The sequence below is a fragment of the Micropterus salmoides genome, unplaced genomic scaffold (genome assembly GCF_014851395.1).
Source record: "Micropterus salmoides isolate LMB-PRFRI ecotype aquatic unplaced genomic scaffold, ASM1485139v1 Ms_hic_scaffold_9, whole genome shotgun sequence".
Lineage (NCBI taxonomy): Eukaryota > Metazoa > Chordata > Actinopteri > Centrarchiformes > Centrarchidae > Micropterus > Micropterus salmoides.
The window spans coordinates 5,039,531-5,049,187 of NW_024044681.1; positions in this window are offsets into that span (position 1 = coordinate 5,039,531).

Genomic DNA, 9,657 nt, shown 5'->3' on the forward strand with positions numbered 1-9,657 from the left:
AGAAAACAAACCAGCATACCAAGCAGCAGCATTCATACTGAGGCAACACTAACATCTAAACCCTTCCTCATACCAGAGGGCTGGTTCACAAAAGCAGACTTTAGAAATCCAGGAGAAGAGAAAGAGCAGGGCTTGACCTGGTGTGATCAGAGCATCCTGGTTTCACGAAGGCCAAACCGGCTCAGAAGGAGCAGCTATGTCCAGCCAGGTGGAAGTAATTCAGATAAATGCACGTCAGCAGCTTTCTTCAAGAGACCACACGGTCGATCACAGATTTACTGATGCTGACATGGAAAAGACGTCTGCAGCTTACTTTACACACAGTGAGTAATAAGGTTTTTGATGGAAAAATGCATTTAATATAAAAGAAAGAAAGAAAGACGGCTGCAGATTTAAAACAGCGTGAAAAAGTGTGGCAGTAAATAGCAGGCCGACTGAACACGTAAGTAGCTATAAAATATCTCTGCTCTTCACTGAAACTGAAATTATAACGTTACAAATCGTGGTAACGTCATGTCCGACCTTAAAGGGTGCAGTGGACATTAATGTGACACTCAGGAAATGTATTAGTTACAACCACTAATCTCAACAATACTATTTATTCAATTTGATTTATATAGCGCCAATTCACAACAGAAGTGATCTCCTTGTATTGTCTCTCCATATCTATACATAAAAAGTGTTGGGGACATCAGGGCTCAGATTAGGGGTGTGACGATACACCTGTCTCACAAGATGTGATGATGCACAATTTTGTGTTGACAACCAGACAAGAACAATATTTTAACCCTATTTTGAAGTAATATTCAACTCTGAAATATCTGAGTGGGGAGTCTGGGGGCGTTTCTGAGCATTAAACACTTAATATCCTGACTTTTAGAGAAATAATCTGCACTAATATCAGAGTCACATGGAATAGGTGGAGAAACACTTTGGTTTCTGATCGGTATCTAGGTTTTGTGAAACAGCCCTCTGGTGTCACAGCAGGGGGGTCATAAGCCAAGTATTCCCATAGCTCTCAGTAGTTACGACTTCATGAGCTTCTTTAATGATAAAATTCTAACTATTAGAAACAAAATTCACCAAGACCTGCCCTCAACTGGCACCGACTTATCTCTTAACTCAGGAACCTTAGAAACAGCTGTAGAACCAGATACATGTTTAGACTGTTTTGCTTCCCTCAATCTTTACCAACTAACTTCAATAATTTCTTCATCTAAACCATCAACCTGCCTCTTAGACCCCATCCCGACTAGGCTGCTTAAAGATGTTTTACCCTTAGTCAGCACCTCTATACTAGATATGATCAATCTATCTTTATCAACAGGCTATGTACCACAGTACTTTAAAGTAGCTGTAATTAAACCTCTTCTGAAAAAGCCCAAACTTGATCTAGATGTTTTAGCCAACTATAGACCTATATCTAACCTTCCATTTCTCTCTAAGGTTCTGGAGAAAGCAGTTGCTAAACAGCTGTGTGACTTTCTACAGAGCAATAGTTTATTTGAGGATTTTCAGTCAGGATTTAGAGCTCATCATAGCACAGAGACAGCACTGGTGAAAATTATTGTCTCTCTACTGGTTTTATTAGATCTTAGTGCTGCATTTGATACCATTGACATTCAGATCCTATTGCAGAGACTGGAACATTTCATTGGCATTAAAGGAACCGCTCTAAGCTGGTTTAAGTCCTATTTATCAGATCGATTTCAGTTTGTACATCTTAACATTACATTACATTTTATTCATTTAGCTGACGCTTTTATCCAAAGCGACTTACAATTGCTATACATGTCAGAGGTTGCACTCCTCTGGAGCAACTAGGGCTTAAGTGTCTTGCTCAGGGACACATTGGTAGATGGGTCACAGTGGGGAATTGAACCCGGGTCTCTCACACCAAAGGCATGTGTCTTATCCATTGCACCATCACCACCCCACAATGAATTGTCCATGAGAAAAAGGAGCAACAGTTAGTCATGGAGTTCCACAAGGATCTGTCCTCGGACCAATCCTCTTCACTTTATATATGCTTCCTTTAGGCAATATTATCAGGAAACATTCCATAAGCTTTCATTGTTATGCAGATGATACTCAGTTATATCTATCGATCAAACCAGATGAAACTCATCAGTTAGCTAAACTTCAAATATGCCTTCAGGATGTTAAAACCTGGATGACCTGTAATTTTCTAATCAGATAAAACTGAAGTTATTGTTCTGGGGCCTAAGCACCTCCGTGACGCATTATCTAAAGATATAGTTTCCCTGGATGGCATCGCCCTGGCCTCCAGCACCACTGTGAGGAATCTTGGAGTTATCTTTGATCAGGACATGTCGTTTAAGTCTCACATTAAGCAAATTTCAAGGACCGCCTTTTTTCACTTAAGTAATATTGCGAAAATCAGGAACATCCTGTCTAAAAATGATGCAGAAAAACTAGTCCATGCATTTGTTACTTCTAGGCTGGATTACTGCAATTCCTTATTATCAGGCTGCTCGAAAAAGTCCATTAAGGCTCTTCAGCTGATCCAGAATGCTGCAGCACGTGTTCTGACAGGAACCAGGAAAAGAGATCACATTTCTCCTGTTTTAGCTTCTTTGCATTGGCTTCCAGTAAAATCCAGAATAGAATTTAAAATCATTCTTCTTACCTACAAAGCTCTTAATGGTCAGGCACCATCTTATCTTAAAGAGCTCATAGTACCTTACTACCCCACCAGAGCACTGCGCTCCCAGAATGCAGGGTTACTTGTGGTTCCTAGAGTCTCCAAAAGTAGACTAGGAGCCAGAGCGTTCAGCTATCAAGCTCCTCTCCTGTGGAACCAGGTTCCAGTTTGGGTTCAGGAGGCAGACACCATCTCCACATTTAAGAGTAGGCTTAAGACTTTCCTCTTTGATAAAGCTTATAGTTAGGGCTGGCTCAGGTGAGTCCTGAACCATCCCTTAGTTATGCTGCTATAGGCCTAGACTGCCGGGGGATTTCCCATGATGCACTGAGCTCCTCTCTCCTCTACTTTCTCTCCCTCTGTATGCAACCTCATCTCATTATTGCATGTTACTAACACAACTTCTCCCCTTTCTGGTAGTCTTGTGCTTTCTCGTCTCTCTCCTCTCTCCTCCTATCACTTCCTGCAGGTTTTCTGGCTCTGGAGCTGTGGAGTCTGGATCTGTGGTTGCGGGCCCCCGTGTTCCTGCTCGACCCCCCAGCCCCCCCCCCCTCTCTCTCTCTCTCTCTCTCTCTCTCTCTCCCTCCTTCACCCCAACCGGTGGAGGCAGATGGCCGCCCACCCTGAACCATGGTTCTGCTCGAGGTTTCTGCCTCTTAAAGGAAGTTTTTCCTTGCCTCTGTCGCCTAGTGCTGCTCTTGGTGGGAATTGTTGGGCTTCTGTAAATAACAGAGTACGGTCTAGAAATACACACACATATATGTATATATATGTATTGGGTTTGCAGCTGTGCCTGGATTTATGTTGCTGTAGCTTAGACCGCCTATTTGTCATGACTCCCCTGCTGTGACACCAGAGGGCTGTAAAACCTACAGTGAGGAAAATAAGTATTTGAACACGCTGCTATTTTTCAAGTTCTCCCACTTAGAAATCATGGAGGGGTCTGAAATTGTCATCCTAGGTGCATGTCCACTGTGAGAGACATAATCTAAAAAAAAAAATCCAGAAATCACAATGTATGATTTTTTAACTAGTTATTTGTATGATACAGCTGCAAATAAGTATTTCAACACATGAGAAAATCAATGTTAATATTTGGTACAGTAGCCTTTGTTTCCAATTACAGAGGTCAAACGTTTCCTGTAGTTTTTCACCAGGTTTGCACACACTGCAGGAGGGATTTTGGCCCACTCCTCCACACAGATCTTCTCTAAATCAGTCAGGTTTGTGGGCTGTCGCTGAGAAACACGGAGTTTGAGCTCCCTCCAAAGATTCTCTATTGGGTTTAGGTCTGGAGACTGGCTAGGCCACGCCAGAACCTTGATATGCTTCTTACAGAGCCACTCCTTGGTTATCCTGGCTGTGTGCTTCGGGTCATTGTCATGTTGGAAGACCCGGCCTCGACCCATCTTCAATGCTCTAACTGAGGGAAGGAGGTTGTTCCCCAAAATCTGGCAATACATGGCCCCGGTCATCCTCTCCTTAATACAGTGCAGTCGCCCTGTCCCATGTGCAGAAAAACACCCCCAAAGCATGATGCTACCCCCCCCATGCTTCACAGTAGGGATGCTGTTCTTGGGATGGTACTCATCATTCTTCTTCCTCCAAACACAGTTAGTGGAATTATGACCAAAAAGTTCTATTTTGGTCTCATCTGACCACATGACTTTCTCCCATGACTCCTCTGGATCATCCAAATGGTCATTGGCAAACTGAAGACGGGCCTTGACATGTGCTGGTTTAAGCAGGGGAACCTTCCGTGCCATGCGTAATTTCAAACCATGACGTCTTAGTGTATTACCAACAGTAACCTTGGAAACGGTGGTCCCAGCTCTTTTCAGGTCATTGACCAGCTCCTCCCGTGTAGTTCTGGGCTGATTTCTCACCTTTCTTAGGATCATTGAGACCCCACGAGGTGAGATCTTGCATGGAGCCCCAGTCCGAGGGAGATTGACAGTCATGTTTAGCTTCTTCCATTTTCTAATGATTGCTCCAACAGTGGACCTTTTTTCACCAAGCTGCTTGGCAATTTCCCCGTAGCCCTTTCCAGCCTTGTGGAGGTATACAATTTTGTCTCTAGTGTCTTTGGACAGCTCTTAGGTCTTGGCCATGTTAGTAGTTGGATTCTTACTGATTGTATGGGGTGGACAGGTGTCTTTATGCAGCTAACGACCTCAAACAGGTGCATCTAATTTAGGATAATAAACGGAGTGGAGGTGGACATTTTGAAGGCAGACTAACAGGTCTTTGAGAGTCAGAATTCTAGCTGATAGACAGGTGTTCAAATACTTATTTGCAGCTGTATCATACAAATAAATAGTTAAAAAATCATACATTGTGATTTCTGTTTTATTATTATTATTGTCTCTCACAGTGGACATGCACCTAGGATGACAATTTCAGACCCCTCCATGATTTCTAAGTGGGATAACTTGCAAAATAGCAGGGTGTTCAAATACTTATTTTCCTCATTGTAGATACCGATCAGAAACCAAAGTGTTTCTCCACCTATTCCATGTTCTCATCTATGTGTTTTGCATTTTTTCATTAGCCTGCATTAAAATACCACAGGCAGCTACATTTTGGCCACATGGTAGCACGTCGTTTGTGGTTATTAGGTTTCATGCTTGGAGAAGACGACGCGTGCACCAAACTGTACACAGAGTGAGCAACAGAGAGGAGGTTTACGTGGAATAAAAGATCATATGTAGCCTGTAAAAAGTCACATGGGCACATGCAGTAATAAAAGTGAGAGAAAAAGGTGTGGCAGCCAACAGAGGACCGACTGAATGTGTGAGATGTTAAACATGCCTTAAAAGTGAGCAGTGGACGTTAACATGTCACTCAAGAAAAGTACTGCACACACACGCTATAGGATATATAGGCCTATATAAAAATAATCATTAGGTTGTATAAAACTCCCACTTCACTGGACCAGTAAGTAGGCCTGTTTATTCATGAAACAACAGGGAGAGGCTCGCTCATCTGCTGCAGCTCGGGAGAGAAACCAATCATTAATACATCGTGCTACAGTCGTGCTCACAGTGTGCATCGCAGTGATCACTTCTGACAGTTTGTAAAACACTTATCAGTTAGCGCAGCAGGACGTGTCCTTCTGTGGACGTCCTTCAGGTTTTACTTGCCAGACTGGCTGTCAGACTGCAGGACTCCAGTTACAGAGATGATCCAGTATTTTCTTTGAGCACCACATCACTGACTTCAGGAGGAGGTGGTGAAAGGCTGAACGATCTAAATGAGAACATGAAGTTATGACTTCCCCGTATTTTCAACCTTTCTAAAATATAAATAAAAATGCTGTTCATATTTGAAATACGTTCCCCTCCGCTACAGTAGGGGGCAGTGTGTGGAACATCAGCTGTAGCAGTGACAGGAAGTCAACGACACCTGCCAATAAAACAAGAGAAGAAGAAGAGCAGCAGCAGCTGCACAAGGACTGAATGAATAAAAACACCCACAAACATGAAACAGCTGTAACTGGAATTACTATTAGGCCCAGTGTTAAACTACACATGAAACGACTATAGTACTAATATATTATCAGTAGCCTATTCTATATAATTAACATGATATTTTCTAATGTTATCTAATATCGAATATTTTAGAGAACATATCAGAACATTTTCAGTATCACAGCTGACAGGTTTGGTGAATGGGGGGGACAATAAAACTGCTGCAAAAGTACAGACGAGATAAAAAAGACAAAAAAGTAAATAAAAAGTACATTAAAACGTGTTTTACATAAAAACAACACATGAGTGGATAATATTCCAGCAGCGGTGAGTGCAGCCCTGCAACAGAACCCTTTAAGCCGGAGACGGATTACTCCAGACTTCTTCTCTTTGTTCTGACCCTGGAAACAATTAGCAGACCAGCACCTGAAGACCTGAGCAGCCCTAACCCCTAAAGATGATCATGGTTTGGTCCTAAGCAGGATTTCATCTCAGCACAGGTGGGATCTGGTCCATTTTCTCAGTCCTGGTTCGAACCCTGACAGCAGCCTCCTGGAATAGCGAGTCTGGTGTCTGCCTCCTGAACCCAGACTGGAACCTGGTTCCACAGGAGAGGAGCTTGATAGCTGAACGCTCTGGCTCCTAGTCTACTGTTGGAGACAGATGCTGGTCCACCCCAAAGACCGCACCCCAAAACAGAAGAAAAGCAATCTAGTGTATGTGGTCCAATGCAGTGAGGAATGCACAGACCTGTATATTGGGGAGACTAAACAACCACTACACAAACGCATGGCTCAACACAGAAGGGCCAACTCCTCAGGTCAAGACTCTGCAGTCTACTTACATCTGAAGGACAGAGGACACTCGTTTGAGGACCACCAGGTGCACATTTTAGACAGAGAAGATGGATGGTTTGAAAGAGGTGTCAAGGAAGCATCTACACCAGGGTTGAGAAGCCGTCATTGAACAGGGGAGGGGGTCTACGCCACCACTTATCCCCCACTTACAATGCAGTCCTTTCATCACTTCTCAGGAAACTCAACAATCGTAACATATTGGCCCCCGATGAAGATGCCGATGGTCGTTCAGTCTTGGCCACCGGTAGTCCTAACGACTGTAACGACTGTCGTCACAGCAACAAGGAACACTAACGAACCAGCGGTATCGATGACCCGGGCCAACGACCCCACTGAGGTTAAATAGCTGAGTTTCCCTGCCAGTCAGTCAGAACTGAAGAAGTCCTTTGGATGAGGGACGAAACGTCTTCCAGTATCTTCAACCAAGTCCAGTTGCCCTTGACTTTAACCTTCGTTGGATTCAAGGACCCTTGTTTACTTTAATACTGCCAGCTAGCTAGCTAGCTATGTTACTCTTGACAGCCCCCCCGAAGCCCATTACCCTCACCACAACCATCACCAAGCGTGTGCCTAAAACTGGAACTGCGGCCCCAGGATTGTGGCGGTCCTGAAACTGCAGCTAGATAATATTACTCTGCCGTGGGTCGGTCTCAAACAATGATGAAACATTTGACTTCCACTGGAACTGGTGTGACCAAATTCAGTTCCCGCTGAGAAGTGAGACTCGGAGCGAGACCAGAACAGGAACGACCCGGGGCTGTTGCAGTACTCCTGTACATAGGTTACACTGCAGTACTGTCACCAACACTAGCATTGAAGTAACAGTGAATCAAAATAGTTGTATTATTCTCGGTTTGACTTCAAACACACTGCCCAGCGAGTCACTACAGCTTTCAGGTTTGAGCAAGTCAGCGGCGTGGTGCTGATCAAAGTTACACGTTGCCAAGCTAGTGAACGTTTTTTACATGTACCACAGGTGTATGAGGTACCACAGGTACAGACACAAACCGGCTCTCCTGTATGCTAACCACAAAGCCAGCTGGGATAACATTGTCCCTGAGCGGGCTAACTCCATGTTCAACAGGCTAACATGCTACATAAACAATAGCAACAAAAAAAGCCAAACTTACAGGTCCTAGGTTTGAGGTTGGTCTCGCCTTGGAGCAAAATTCTTCGGTCCTCTTTGATAAAGGAGAAAGAAAATTAAAAACAAAAGGTTCTGATTGGCCGAACAAGAGTTCTGTGAATCTGCTCAGTGTGGATGAAAAACAGCTGCATCAAACGCAGCTCTACGGTTCAACAAAACCAGAACTGCCATCACGAACAAGCTTCAGTGGAGCACTCTCTCGATTAGTTCAAACTTCTGAAACATTATTCAGAACAATTTGTTGTAAGAGCAGCTGAGTCTCACTCAGTTGTCCCTCCAGGCTCCCTTACAGGCCAGATGGCAGCGAAGAGAACACAACAGGGACTAACTGATCTCCTGTCCCGCTTCAGTGGATCGTAACATATCTGACATTAATGTCTCTGGACTTTAAACCCATTGTCAACAACGTGGAAATGAAAGCAGTTATTTTTCAGTGCATAAAACATGTTTTGTTTCCGAAACAAAATAAGGACGACATCAAAGTGACTGAAACTAAATGTTTCTATTGTTTTTTACTGATTTATAAATTATATTCATCAGTTCCACTCCACTCTGATCACTAATAATCACAGCAACCTGTTTTCACACATGCAACCTTTTATTGTATTTATCACCTGCGGTTTATACACAATATTACAATAATAATCATTTTTATACATTTATCATTACGTTTGCATCAAAGCCAACAGTAACCAGTTTATTCACACCAGTTTGAAACGGTTTCAAACCAGTACACACCAGTTTAAACTGGTTTAAAACCAGACCAGTTTAAATTGGTTTAAAATGAGTTCACCAGTTTAAATCAATTTAAAACCAAACCAGTTCAAACCAGTTGAAAACAGTTTAAACTGGTTTAAAACCAGATGAGTTTAAATCAGTTTAAAATGAGTTCACATCAGTTTAAATCAATTTAAAAACAGACCAGTTTAAACCGGTTTCAAACCAGTTCACACCAATTTAAAACCAGTTCACATCAGTTTAGACCAGTTTAAATCAGTTAAAACCATTTCAGACCAATTTAAACTGGTTTAAAACCAGACCAGTTTAAATCGGTTTAAAACCAGTTCACACCAGTTTAAAACCATTTCAGACCAGTTTAAATCAGTTAAAACCAGTTTACACCAGTTTAAGCTAGTTCTGCTTCTGGTTCTCAGTAACTAAACTGCACCTGATTTCAGTCATGTTTAAATCTGTTGTAAGGAAACATCTGTAGCTGTCCAATCAAGAGCAATCAGCGATGTAAACAGGGAGTCACTGTAGCATCACAAGCTAGCTTAGCATAAGATCTTTAGTAAACGTCTGTCTTTATTTTATTTCTGTTGGCAGTTTTCAGTTAATAATAATTTACTGGTTCCATCAAATGACTTCAGCATAAAGTTTAATTTATTATTAAACAGCACTAATAAAGTTTCACTGTGATGGTCAGATGTTAGCACGCTAACGATAGCGTGTTTAGCTCATTTGGTTCAGTTAGCGAACAACAGTTCCACCTGGCAGCTGTAAAGATTTAGCAACTCA